General features: G+C 42.8%; 1 protein-coding gene across 24 annotated transcripts in view; it reads left to right on the top strand.

Moving 5' to 3' along the window:
- Positions 1 to 14,857, top strand: part of LOC148163991 (uncharacterized) — a 75,924-nt gene that overhangs the window by 26,943 nt on the left and 34,124 nt on the right. Inside the window, exon 4 of one of the 24 annotated variants that reach the window (XR_015768611.1) lies at positions 14,278 to 14,457. The exons of 22 other annotated variants lie outside the window; for them this stretch is intronic. The gene's annotated coding sequence lies outside the window, so the exon portion shown is untranslated. Of the gene's footprint in view, positions 1 to 10,493; positions 10,920 to 14,277; positions 14,458 to 14,857 lie in introns of those variants that run through there. One more of the 24 variants, XR_015768617.1, reaches the window with a different exon arrangement.

Here is a 14,857-nt window from a genome sequence, read left to right as displayed (position 1 = left end):
TGGTTGATCATAAAGTGAAAGAATGTAGGTTTGGTTATCTCTGATGAATCCTTTAGACTTTTTTTTTAAGATAGATTGATTGATTGATTGATTGATCTGAGAGAGAGAGAGCGCAAGTGGGGAAACGGGCAGAGAGAGAGGGAGAAGGAGGAGAGAAGCAGACTCCCCACTGATTGTGGAGTCTGACCCGGGGCTCGATCTCACCACCCTAAGACCATGACCTGAGCCGAAATCAAGAGTAAGGCCCTTAACCAACTGAGCCACCCAGGTGCCCCAGAACCTTTAGACATCTTTGCATACATCGTCTTCAAGATCTTTTCTGAGTGAAATATAGATCAGGATGTGACAAACTCTTTCTGTGCAGTGCCAGGGAGCAAGTATGCTTAGCGCTGTGGCCCATACGGTCTCCCTCTAAACAACTAGTGGGCTCTGCTAGTGTAGTGGGACATGACCCATAGACCACTCATGATTAGATGGGCATGGCTGTATTCCAATAAAACTTCATTTACAAAAATAGGTGGCAGGTCATTTGCCAAACCTTGGTACGTAGCTGGTGTCTGTGTTAGGTAAGGCAAGCAGTGCGTCTTATTTTGCTCTGGACTGTCCCAGCTTTATCACCGGAAGTCCTACATCCCATGAACCCTTCATTCCAAGTTGATTGCCATGAATAAGTTGACTTACAATCAACTTCTGAGACATAGAGCACTCCAAATGTGATAACAATCATCCCTCTCCCCACCCTAAAATTGCCTTTGCCAGGCTTATATCTGTCAGCATAGAGTTATAAATTACAAGTGCATTCTGTTAACCCCCACATATTATGCACGCACAAGGGACAGGAACCGGATACTAATTTTCTTCTACAACATTTGCTTCCATAAGGGGACTTCCCACTTCCTCCCACAGTTGGTCCCATCTTCAGACAAAGGTACAGACTGAGTGTTGGCAAGGTGTCTGGGCATCTCCGGTGATAAAAATGAAATTATAATAGAATTGTCATTGTTGGACTAATTATTACGATTCCATGTTAGAGCAAGCACTAGGGGCTCTGCTGAACTTCAGTGGATAAACAAAGGAAGGAGTCTTCAGGAAGTGAAGTAATACAGAGGAAAAAGAACCCCAAAGAGAGCACTAATTGGCTGTTTTCTTGGCAGCTTCAGCCAGCTCCAGCCTGGGCTTTTAAGGATGATGTGTTAGGAATTACGGAAACCATGATCTCTCTACTGTCGGGAAGGCTTGGACACACCAGGGATGCAAATAATAGGCTGATGTTCATGGTATTTGGAGAGAAAATTGGCACTTCCTGTTGCTACCTATGTAGCCTTGGCCTTGGAGAAGTCCCTAAGTTCTTAAGCTTCAGAGTCCCCATCTTCCAAGCAGTAATAAAACCAAGCACCCCATAGAGTTCTGTTGAGAACTGAAGATGCCATTCCTCGTGAATTTGCCTAATTTAGGGAATGTGTCATTATACACATGATCTGACTTGCCATGAGGCTGCATCCTCTGTGGGGTTCTGCATTTGGGGAACTCACCCTGTATTGGTGAGTCAGGCATGGTATCCCAGAGGTTATTACTTTTCTGTTAAAAGCTAAAGGATGATGAGTATTTATTTAATTAAAGTAAAAGGAAAGAGATGTAAATGGATTTAGGAGAGGGAAAATACTTTGTGAAACTATGGAAATAAGAGAGTCAAGACAAGGAGGGAAAGAGAGAGAGAGAGAGAGAGAGATCCAAAGAAGTGAAAGAAATCCCCCACAACTGGGGAGGGAGGGCCCTGGGGCAGAGTGGAGAGAGGTATTTGAGGAGAGGCTAACCTGGCCCAGACCATGCAGGCTTTGCCAGCCACACTGAGGGGCAGCGTTTTCCTGAAGGCTAGGGGTCTTCATAGCAGGTGCAACATTTAGGTTTTTAAAAATTATTTTTAAAAGATTCTTGCTCTGACTACAGAACAGAAAATGTCTGTTGATAGAAGGCAACAGCAGTGAGGGGTAGAGTGTCCGGTGTAAGGGTGAGGGAAAAAAACAGGATTCAGAGAACTGGACCCATAAGGAGGCAGTTACGATTGTCCGGATGAGAGGCAATGGGCTGTGGCTGGGGTGATGTTCCGTGAGAGAGTCCAATGGAGTCTCTGCCTGGGTCAGAGCCCGGGATCACTGGTGCAACGGGGAAGGGCACGGGGCTAACGGAGGCAAGCAGTGAAATTTAAATTGGAAGGAAACCAAACTGACCCACAGTGGACCCAGAAGAGCAACAAAGTGGGAGCCAAAAACACCTGTCCAATTTTAAAGCATATTTAAAGTCATGAGTGCAGTTGGCATTTGCTATTTCCTGGCCACCGATACCCATTTATCCAAAGTCCGAGGACGGTCTCTAATTTCTTTCTGGAGAACCACTCCTAGATCTGCATTCAATGGCCCTGTGCTTCCTGTGGTGTTGATTTCACCCCTGGCTATAAGGAAGGACAAGTTGCTGACCCTCTGCCCAGCACTGCCCCCAGATCTGTGCAAGTAGGACCCTATCTTGGGTCCTGCTTGAGCCTTCCTGCATCATATTCATCTGCACTGTGGAGAACCCACACTGAGCCCAGTCAATATGCCCAACAGGACCCCCCACTTCCCATTTTTGTCCATGTTCTAGATCTAAGTATCCAGGATTCCCAAAATGGCCTGCCTAAACATCTCTACCTGCTTCCAAGTCACCTGGTGGCCTCTTCCCTCTCCTGAGAGCGGACAAGGCAGCTGGTATGTGCTCACCTGGGTGGTTAATAGCTAGCTATTTGTGGCATTGTGGACCAAGTATGGATGTGCATGCCAGAGTGACCACATGTGTACATATGGCTACAGGCTAGAGCCAAGAAAAGAAAGAGAATTCATCAGGCCATAGGCCAGAGGCAAGAAAGGAAAGAGAATTCATCAGGCCTTAGGCTACCCTTTTCCATGACGCTCATATTCCAGAGCAGGCCTCTAAGGAGTCTGAGAATTCTAAATGCAGACCTTCCTCCCAGGTTATTGTTAAAGTATATTGTTAAGAGGGTAGAATATATTTTATTTAACATGTAATTTGATTTATAATTTTAAAATATAAATATAATAGAATATAAATACAAATGATTTATAATTTGATTTATAATTTTAAAATAATTTGACATATACTATATGGGCCTCTACTTATAATCTTGCTCTAGACCCCTCCAAAAGTTAGGAGTTGGACCAGCCTGGCCAATCAATGCAGAACATCTTATTGACTGTGGTGACAGGTTAGGGTTTAGGGAATGTGTCCCGGGCTAACATAGTGAGAAACACTGAGGGTTTGCTGAACTCAAATGAAAGAGACCCTGGAGACCCTTCTTCCTCTTATTACTCGGCTTGAAGCTGAGAGGACCAGGACCCCAGGGAAGCAACAGGTTTCTTGTCACCATGTGGAGTAGAAGACTGAGTGCGGGGATGGATTCCGAGAAGCAGACAAAAACCAAGGTCTGGACCGTTGAACTCTTGATTAATTATCAATTAAAGTCAGATCTACTCCTGGTCTTTTCAGTAAGGTAAAACAGTAAATTTCACCATAAAATATGTCAGTTTGGCCTGGGCATTCCATCCCTTCTGCCAATCAATGGGTAGAGGCAAATAAAGAATTTAATAATAGATTATTTTGAATCCACCCTCTTTAGCCCATCATTTTCATCTCCTCCATCCACCCATCATTTACCTCCACACTTCTAATTTACCGAGATCTTAAAGGCCATCCTTGGGAAACAAGATAGCATAATTATTAGGGTGAAAGCAAGTAAATTCAGTTGTGAATCCTGACTTGGTGTCATGGGGGCCAGATGGATTTTCTTGTCTGGGACTTTTATTCCTGAAGGAGTGGTCGTGTCCTGTAGAGAGAGTTGGAACATTATTTGGGGGGAGGGGCCTATGGCAGCATCAAGAGTCCTGCAATGATGCTGTTGAGGTCTAGTGATAGTGTTGCTGGTGGAAATGTCCTAAAAGGATAGTTCTGTGGAAGAAGATGCTTATACTTACCGTTGTCTGGTCTCTCCTCAACCTACCTGAGTTTCAAAGCCTGGTTATCCAGCTTCCCGTCAGTTCTGGAAGTTACCAAGTCTCCTTAGGCAGAGTTGGACTCCACTGTATGAAACCAAGTGTCCTTACACCCAGTGATCTACAGTGTGGGATCCAGGAGTGTCTTGAAGGCAGTATAATCTAAGGGGATAGAATAACAGTGGCAATCTGGGATTGTCTATCTGGCTGAGGTGTGGCTGAAGATAATAAAATTTCTTTTTCTCTTAAGAAATAGGATTCTGAAAGCCACATTTAAATATTTAAATAACTGATGTAATTATTGCATGTGGTAATATGGAAAAAAGTGCCCACTGAGAGTCAGTATTAGGGCCATGGTGTCTCTACCATTAGAAGGTTCACTGGGCATGGAATCTTCCAGAAAGATAGAATGAGCCAGCTGCCTCTCATACCCCACTGAGCTTAAAAGAAGGAATGAGGGGTTTACATAATTTCATGCACATTAATGTTTGTTTTTTTTTTCCCTTGAGACATCCTCTTTGATCCATGTATTATTTAGAAGTGTGTTTTTAGTTTCTAAGTGTTTGAAGATTTTCCTATTTTCTTTCCATTAGTGATTTCTAGTTTAATGCTGTTGTGGTCAGACAACACACTCTGTATCATTGCGGTTCTTCTAACCTTGTTGAGGTTTGTTTTATGGCCCAGAATATGGTCTATCTTGATATGTGTCTCACGGGCAATTAAAAAAATGTGTGTTCTGCCGTTGCTGGGTGGAGTATTCTATAAATGTCAATTGGATCCTATTGGTTGAGGGTATCTTGCATTCTCTATACGGGCTGATTTTCTGTTTAGTTGTCTCAGCAAGTGTTGACAGGGGTGTTCAAGTCTCCAACTGTATTTGTGGCTTTTTCTGTTTCTCCTTTAAATAGAGGAGACATCCAGGATTTTCAGTTGTACTTAGTAAGAGGAACGGAGAAAAATATTGAGAAGAGTCCATATTGAAAAATATTGGGAAGAGTCCATCTTCTCCAAAGTGGAAATCCCCTTTCCCATGGTTCTTACAATTGAAGAATAGCTCCTGGTCTGGAGAGAATAGAATTTGGATCAAAATGTCATATCTCATTGCCTGATTCTCAGACTGAGTACCTTTGAGGTTTTGAAAAAAAAAAAAAAAAGTCAGAAATACACATATTAAATCTTTTATTGAACTTCCCTTCAGCTATGTAGCAGGTTTTTTTTGTTTTTCTCCCTAAAGAGAACAAGCTACTCAAATCTTCCAAGGGTCACTGGACACTGGCTGTATGTAACATCAACTCTTGGGATCTCAGTGTACCATTGCTTTGCACTGGTCATAATAGAGTCTTACAAGGGTCAAGAAACAAATGGAGTTTTGATTCACAAATGCTTCTCATAGTCTTAGTAGATCACAAACCCTTTTGTTATCAATTATCTGGTTGGTGAGCATGTAGTTGCTACGTATACCCTCTATCCAGGAAGAACATGCCTTCCAGATTTTGATACAAGAGCTATTAAGGTAAGAAGAGCCAAGTTGAAGCCTATGGAGCTCCCCCTAGCTATCAAACTAATACTGCAAAGATATTACAATTTCTAGGGAGAAATGTCTAAATTTAATGCTCCCCCCCCCAAATTTTTTTTTCTGGGAAAGTATGAGGTTGATTTTTTTAAATTTTTTAATTAAATTAAAATTTTTTCAATTAAATTAAAATTAAAATTAAAAATTTTAATTTTTTAATTCTTTTTTTAAAGATTTTATTTATTTATTTGAGAGAGAGAGAATGAGAGATAGAGAGCACGAGAGGGAAGAGGACCAGAGGGAGAAGCCGACTCCCTGCCGAGCAGGGGGCCCGATGTGGGACTCGATCCCGGGACTCCAAGATCATGACCTGAGCCAAAGGCAATCGCTTAACCAACTGAGCCACCCAGGTGCCCAATTTTTTAATTTTTTTAATTTGAATTTAATTGAATTTTTAATTCAATTAGCCAACATAGATAGTACATCATTAGTTTCAGACGTAGTGTTCAATAATTTATCAGTTGTGTGTAAGACTCAGTGCTCATCACACTGGGTGATGGGTATTAAGTAGGGCTCCAGATGTGAGGATGGTGATTTCTATTTTGTTTTTACTTAACTGTCAGGTTTGGCCAGGTCAACTGATCTTGGATTGGTCTTGGAGAATGAAAGTGAATTGTTAAAGCTTCGCAGGTGGCGACTCCAATTGCATTTATTATTTGGAGGTGATCTCTTTCGAGGAGCAAAGCAATAAAAGTCCTCCTGTTGATCCACTGGGATAGTTTATTTTACCTACGTAGATATCTAGCAGCATGTCATAACCACCTTACCTCACAATTATTTCAACTGTTCGGCTCCATGCCACAATTTAGTCTACAGAGGCATGACTGTCTCACTCATTCATAACATATTACATGGGCCAAATATACTGGTGCCATGAGCTGCTAGAATATGAAGACAAGAAAATTCTTTGGCCTGAGTAAAACTTACGTATGTCGTGGAAAGGGACATAAATTCTGTGAAAACCCTGCTACCTCATAGTCTTAGAGATGTTGGGGTATTTTTTTCCAAACTAAAAGACAAGTTTCCTTTGTTTACTCCACCTTGTATTGTGTACTAGTAAGAATATATGTTATATTTGGATGGATATTTAAAGCTAATAACTGAGTAATCAGAAATAATTCTGTGGTGGGTTGAAATATATGTCCACGTCCTAAATCCCAAGACCCGTAAATGTTATCTTATTTGGAAAAGGAGTCTTTGCCGACATAATTAAGTCAAGGATCTTAGAGGAAACCATCCTAGATTTAGATCATTCTTATAAAAACGTGTACCCTAAGTCCAATGGTAAATATCTTTATAAGAAAAGGGAAAGATATAAACAGACACAGAGGGGAGGCCAATGGGAAGACAGAGGCAGAGACTGGAGTGATTCATCTACAAGCCAAGAACGCCAAAGATTGCCACGAGCACCAACATCTACGAGAGGAGCGTGGAGCCGGATTCTTGTCAGAGCCTCCAGCCGAAACCAACCTTGCCAACGCTTTGATGTTTAGCTTCTGGCCTCCAGAACAGTGCGAGAATAAATTCCTGCTGTTTGAAGCCTCTGAGTTTGTGGCAATTTGTTACAACACAACAGCCCTAGAAAATTAATACAATGTCCCAATTGGAATGGGATCCAGAACAATTTTCCCTAGATGGTCCAGATTGCAGTCCAAGCAGATCCAATCAATGGCACTTAAAGTTTTGGAGGTGTATCAAGTTACTGTAGGAGACAATGGCAAACCCCAAGAGGAGAATCTCAGACCCCTGAGGATTTAGTCAAGTTACTTTTTAGCCGGGATTTATTCTCTTCTACAGAAAGAGCTTTGGGGTTGATATTGGGCCTTGATAAAAACTGAACTCTTGGTTTTGGAAAACCAGGTGACCCTAGGCCCTGAGTTATTCATTATGACCTGTGTATGTATTCCATTCAGCAAAGCATCACCGTATGCAAGCAGTGTGTAAAGATGAGGCCGGAGCAGGCCCTACGGGCACAGATAAATTGTACCAGCATATGACTCACATTTCTCTTATGCCTACTTTTGCTGTATCCTATTAAAGCCAAATTCTCAGTCAATGTAAAGGCCAAGAAATCAGGGGACTTTTCAGACTGCAAAAGCTGAATGCTCCCACTGGAGGCCGTGACGGAGACACGAATGTACGTCCTAATTCAACCCAGCCCGAGGTGGCCGGAGAAAGCATGCATTCTTCTGAGACCCTGGGGAAAATCAGTCCATGATACTGTTCTCGTTTGTCAACCAGATTACGATTAAGAGTGCCAGCACAGTGCTGGAAGAAATCCAACCGAGAGTCCAGAAAAATGTAGAACATCAGAGGGTAGGAGTGAGGATGTGATGAGAGAGAGAGAGAGAGAGAGAGAGAGAGAGAGAGACCCTCAGAAAGAGGATGGGCCGGGCGAAGAAGGTTTGAAAAGAAGCTGGGGGGCGGGACGGAGGGAGAGAGAATACAGAGACCCTATAGCTCAGGGAGCTCCTTTCAGCTTGTTTCCCTGAGGGAAGAGTGCATGGAATAGAACGGGGGGCATGGTAGAAATGATAGGGATGTCTGGGCCTAATAAAAATCTGAGTGAGGCTGAAGTTCTTAAAGCAATGCAGACTCCAGAAGTCTAGGTGACCTTCCAGAACACAACCCATAACCTTACAGAGGAGTTGAAGAAACAGAATGATTCAGTGCTTACTGTGATGTATAAGGCTGGTATTCCCACCAGACCCCCTCAAGTCCCTTTTATTTTATTTGTGGGGCCCCAGGACTTTGAGGAGCTTTTGCTCCCAAGAGCCAGCTTCTGAAGCTCTTTTATCCCCCCAAAGGATTGGCCTGGTAGAGTCTGGGAATTTCTTATCCCCTCAGCCAGTGACTGATGGATTTGGGAGTTTGAAAGTTCCATGCCTGTTGCCTTGGGTCAGGACAGGGCTGCGATGCAGATTGTACTCTAAGGATCCAGTGATCCCCATCGTGGGATAAACCTGAAGCGATTATCTGTAAAACTTTGCCTGAAGACATGTCCTTATCTGGCTTCCTCCTTTTTATTTTCCTGATCTTCTGACTTTCTCAGGAATTTGCCTTTGGGATTACTTCATTCATAAGTCACCTGTACAGCTCCCTATCTCAGAGTCTGGGACACTTAATGAATCTTACCGGCAAATGGTCACTTGAATTTGGAAGTCAAGCCTCGTGTCTTTTAAACAAATAAAGCCTTTGCTGAAAGAAAAACAACACAGATCACCTAATGAGGGACACAGTCATGCAAGCAGCCAACATCTGGCCTTCTTTTTTTTTTTAATTTTTTATTGTTATGTTAATCACCATATATTACATAATTTGTTTTGGTGTACTGTTCCATGATTCATTGTTTGTTCATAACACCCAGTGCTCCATGCAGAACGTGCCCTCCTCAATACCCATCACCAGGCTAACCCATCCCCCCACCCCCCTCCCCTCCGGAACCCTCAGTTTGTTTTTCAGAGTCCATCATCTCTCCTGGTTCGTCTCCCCCTCTGACTTACTCCCCTTCATTCTTCCTCTCCTGCTATCTTCTTCTTTTTCTTTTTTCTTAACATATGTTGCGTTATTTGTTTCAGAAGTACAGATCTGTGATTCAACAGTCTTACACAATTCACAGCGCTCACCGTAGCACATACCCTCCCCAATGTCTATCACCCAGCCACCCCATCCCTCCCACCCCCGACCACTCCAGCAACCCTCAGTTTGTTCCTGAGATTAAGAATTCCTCATATCAGTGAGGTCATATGATACATGTCTTTCTCTGATTGACTTATTTCACTCAGCATAACACCCTCCAGTTCCATCCACGTCGTTGCAAATGGCAAGATCTCATTCCTTTTGATGGCTGCATAATATTCCATTGTGTATATATACCACTTCTTCTTTATCCATTCATCTGTCGAACATCTGGCCTTCTAATAAAGTAAGTCGGGGGACTTTGAAGACAGTCCTTACTGCCTGCCCCAGCACGGCAGAAACATTTACAACTGATTTGCCATTAGGCTTTTCAAGCATGTTTTCTTACGGGGAATTACAAAATCCATCCACTCATGACATGTGAAAAATATTTAAAACACCGATGAAAGTAGATGGTGATTCACACACATTGTTTTCTTTACTAATAATTCAGTTGGTCTCTTTGAACGGGTTGCTGTATGAGTTTGCTAGGACTGCCATAACAAAGTACCACAGACTGGGGGGCTAAACAACAGAAATTTGTTGTATTTTCCTACCGTTCTGGAGCCTGGAAATCCAAGATCAAAGTAGAGGTAGCTTTGGTTTCTTCCCGGGCTTTGCTCCTTGGCTTACAAATGGCTGCCTTCTTTGTCCGTGTATATGTCCCTGGTGTCCCTTTGTGTGTCCAAATTTCCTTTTCTTATTAGGACATCAGTCAGATTGGATTAGGCTCACCCTAATTGTCTCACTTTAGCTTAATCACTCTTTAAAAGGCCCTATCTTCAAATATGCTCACATTCTGAGTTACCTGGGGTTAGGATACCAACATAAATTTTGGAGGAACGCAGTTTATCCCGTAACAGTTGCATATGGCGTAAGAATGTCAAGTGTGAAATAGTTCTTTGAATGAAAGATGGTTTAATCAGAGGAGCTAGAGTTTGGTTTAAGGCTATGGAGTTCTCATTTGTTCTTAAACCATCTTGCGTCTTTTTTTTTTTTTTTTTAAGAGTTTATTTATTTATTTGTGAGAGAGAGAATGAGAGACAGAGAGCATGAGAGGGAAGAGGATCAGAGGGAGAGGCAGACCCCCTGCTGAGCAGGGAGCCCGATGTGGGACTCGATCCCAGGACTCCAGGATCATGACCTGAGCCGAAGGCAGTCGCTTAACCAACTGAGCCACCCAGGCGCCCCAAACCATCTTGCGTCTTAAAGTCTTTATTTTGACAAGAGAAAACTTGGGGCCACTTGTGGAGGATTTAAGTGGGGATTTGAATTACCTGGTGGGGTTACAGCCTTATCTTTATTATTATATCACATTAGTCCCCATGAAGAAATCAGAAATAGGCTGGCTGCGAACTGAAATCTTACAATGTGGTGAAGAGCATCATTTTGTAATTGTATGGTAGGGGCGATTTACTATCAAGTAATCTTATTTTTGCTCTTGCCCAATCTAAAACTAAAGGATGTTTGAAAAAGAAAGAAAAAGTTAGTGAGAGGCAGTTCTGAAAGGCTGTTGTAACCCTACACATGCAGGATGACCCAGAGCTGAAATCTTCATGTGTGACGTTGAGGGTCACAGGGTCACCCCGAGGATTAAGTGCCCCCAGCTGCCAAAGTGCTGGCTGAAGGTAAAGTAGCGTGGAGAGGGCTCTGGTGTAGGGAAGCCGTTGGTGTTACCCACAGCAGAGACCTGCCACAGAGAAGACAACTAAAGCCATGACCCGGTTTCCTTCCTTACTGTATCATGTCAGTGTTTTAACTTCCTTCTTTGAAATGTCTTTCCATCAAGTTTACACGTGCATTAGTGTTGTCTGACTTTGTCATTGCTTTGTGGTTTGCAAAATATCAGAACAAGCTTGCTAGAGAATGAAAACCAAAGGAAAGGGTGTCAGTCAGGGCTCTTGGGGCTGGAGCTTGGATAGAGTGGAGAGATTTTAATGGCTCGCTCTGGGAAGTAGAGTGTTTCCGGCGGTACAAAGGCAGACGGTTATTACGTGAGGCAGAAGCCTTTTGCATCATATGCGTTGTTTTGCTTTTGGTTTTGAAATGCAGGTCTGGGAATTGGCAAGGTGGGAAGTGGTAGACAAGTGTCTCTTGTTTTGGCTACTTTTGACTGTATGAGGCTTTTTGTGTGTTTGTTTTATTTTGTTTTTGTAAGAGCCTTATTTTTGGAAAGAATGTCTGCCCTGGGTATCTGGTGGGACATCAAATATGTCTCACAAAGCTGAATAGTCAGGTGCTCTTAGAAGTCGCGGCGGGGGGAGAGTGGGCAGATAATGGAGGGTTAGCTAAGAAGACACTTGCCACCGGGCTTTTGAACCTTGGGAGAACACTTGGGGACTTCAGAGCTTTGAAGTGACAGTAGAGGAGACCAGATGACACCTGTGTTCTTGGTGCGTGTCCAACAGCACTAGTACCAGTGATGGGGCCTAACCCAAGCTCATGCTGTGCTTTGAGCTTACCTGTCTTTTTCAGGCCCAGTCTCCCCTGGTTCAGCCCTCTTGCCAAGTCTGGTTATCTGGTCTTATTATGCATTTTGGGAGTTGCCCCAAAGCCTTCCAAATAAATTCCTTTTTACTTGAGCCAGCAAAATTCTTTTGCTGTGGCTTGTGGCAATACATTCCAACAAATAACCTTTCTGTCTACACTCATTCTTTCACTGTTCCCTCCTCGATTTCCAAACTTGATTCTCTCGTCTGAGCCTAGAAATCTTTCCCTTCCTGCCTTTTCAGGAATTTTCTCACTTTGGATGTCCTCCTTCCCATACCTTTCTGGCAGCAAAGATGCCACTAACCAGCACCTCCCCACCAGCCCCTTCCTCCGACTTCTGGTGCAGGATGCTCTTTTGTCTCACCCTTGGCCCCTTTGGCTTCATTTCTCTGTCTTGGCTACTTCCTCCTCCTTGTTTACACCCCTGCCTGGGCCTCTTCTTCCTTATTCATAAGCTTTCTTATTCATTACACTGTGTAATACCTAAGGCACCTGTTGCAAGTGTGAGGATTTGGGCTAACTGCAGCTGTGCCCCAAGGATCGGTCCAAGCCTTGCTTCTCTGGTCTCTCTGAAAACACTATGTAAAAGTACGCCATGCAGTCTCACCAGGATGCCTCTTCATCCCTGGACCCAATCTCTCTCCTGTGTGTTTTGACATAGGCACCACCCTTTCTACAAACATTGCTTGTTTCATTGTTATCCCCATCCCTCCAAACTGAAACCTTAGAAAATCCTCTGATCCTTCGCTGTCTAATACCCACCAAGCTCCCTCCTCAACCTGTCGTAATTCTGTTCCTTCCTTTCCATTCCTCGATTACTTCTTGCATTCAGATGATCTTCCCCTGATATCAGGGTCATTTCAGAGATAATTTTCTTTCTCCTAACGACCTTTGCTCTCATCTTTCTCGTACACATCCAGTAAAGATTAGTGATCAAAAATATACTGAACATGGGGCGCCTGGGTGGCTCAGTCGTTAAGCGTCTGCCTTCGGCTCAGGTCATGATCCCAGGGTCCTGGGATCGAGCCCCACATCGGGCTCCCTGCTCAGCGGGAAGCCTGCTTCTCCCTCTCCCACTCCCCCTGCTTGTGTTCCTGCTCTCGCTATCTCTCTCTCTGTCAAATAAATAAGTAAAATCTTTAAAAAACATATACTGAACATAATATGAATATTTACAATTAGGTCCTGCTTCGGCTTGATGTAAACATTGTCCTTTTTCAAGTTATTATCATGTTGTTTTCAGCATGAATTACTTTAGTGAGATGCTGCTCACTGAGCGTCCAATGTGAACTGATTGTTTGTCTGATACAATTGACAAGGTGTAGTGGAGGGATTTTTTGGAAGCTAAGGAGGTCAACATTTTGTACTATAAAGGACTTTGTCTTAGAGTCAATGGCTAAGATATTCTGTTTATATTATAAAGCAATTAGATTTTGGAACTGGGTAGAACCTTTAAAAATTATTTAGATCGGGCCTTCGGCTCAGGTCATGATCCTGGAGTCCCAGGATCGAGTCCCACATCGGGCTCCCTGCTTGGCGGGGAGTCTGCTTCTCCCTCTGACTCTCCCCCCTCTCATGTGCTCTCTCTCTCTCTCTCATTCTCTCTCTCAAATAAATGAATAAAATCTGAAAAAAAAACAATGTTGCTCTCTAGAACTTTAAAAAAAAATTATTTCGATCAACTCCTTCAACCAAAATTGTAGAGAGGTGAAGTCATTGGTCTGAGACAGAGTTCAAGTCTAATTCCCCACCCCTCAAATCCCAAAACTCACATTTCCTTTTCTTTTTTTTTCAAATTGTGGTAAAAAACACATGACATGAAATGTACCCTTTTAATTCTTTTTAAGTTTGGTAGTTTCGTATTATTAACTAAATTCACATAATTAAGCAAGAGATCGCTAAAAATTTTAATCTTGCCAATCTGAAACTCTATACCCAGGCAATAACCACCCCATTCCTTTCACTCCTCAGCCCGTGGCAGCCACGGGTCCACTTTCTGTTTCTAGGAGTTGGACCGCTTTATTTTTTATTTTATTTTTCACCAACTTTAGAGATCTCATATAAGAGGCATCAGACAATATCTGGTATGTGCATGTGTGTGTATGACTGGCTTATTTTACATAGGATACTATCCTTAAGGTTCATCCATATTATAGCGTGTGACCGAATTTCCTTCTCTTTTAAGAATAATGTTACATTCTCTTTACTCATTCATCCCATATTCTCTGAGCCCATCCATCCATCCGTTGGTGGACATTTGGATGGCTTTCTCTCGTGGCCTACTAAGAATAGTGCTCTACGAAACCAGAACTGCAGATACCCCTTTCAGATCCTGATTTCAGTTTTGGGCGATACATATTCAGAAGTGGGATTACCGGATCATATAGTATCTCTCTTTTTAATTTTTGGTGGAGCCTCCACACTGTTTTCCACAGCAGCTGTGCTGTTTCACATTCCCACCCAACAGCGCCCCAATTTCTTCACATCCCTCCACAGCGCTGCCCGATACAGCGAAGTCTTTTGTGACAAGAAGGGTCAGCTGATGCGGCAACATTTGTAGTTGTTTTCTTTTAAGAAATTGCCACAGCTTTCTATCAACCACCACCCTGATCAGTCAGCAAATACTGAAGCAAGGCCCTTCCATCAGCTAAAAGATCACAACGTGCTAAAACTCAGGTAACGGTTAGCATTTATTAGCAAGAAAACATTTTTTAATTAAACACGGTTTAATTTTATTTTTTTAGAGATAATGCTATTGTACATTTACTAGATGACAGTGTAGTGTAATAAACGTAACTTTTTGTGTGCACTGGGAAACCAGAAAAAAAATGAGTTCCAGAAAAATATTAATTATTGAATTATTTGCTTTATGGTGGCGTTTGCATTATTGTGGTGGCCTGGAACTAAATCTGCACGATCTCTGAGATCTGTCTGTACTAAATAAACGGATATGAATTGATGCAGTAACACACACACACACTTTAGATTGTAGAGATTGAAGTGCGCTGGTCCTTCTCCAAGTTAGTGCCATGCACTTCCCTGGCCTGCGCTCCCACGCCCTCTGATGGCTTTCATG

The sequence above is a fragment of the Eumetopias jubatus genome, unplaced genomic scaffold (assembly GCF_037043125.1).
Source record: "Eumetopias jubatus isolate StellerSeaLion01/CBP00866 unplaced genomic scaffold, mEumJub1_p1.0 scaffold_7, whole genome shotgun sequence".
NCBI lineage: Eukaryota > Metazoa > Chordata > Mammalia > Carnivora > Otariidae > Eumetopias > Eumetopias jubatus.
Note: the sequence above shows the minus strand (reverse complement) of the source record. Positions and strands in the feature narration are given on the sequence as shown.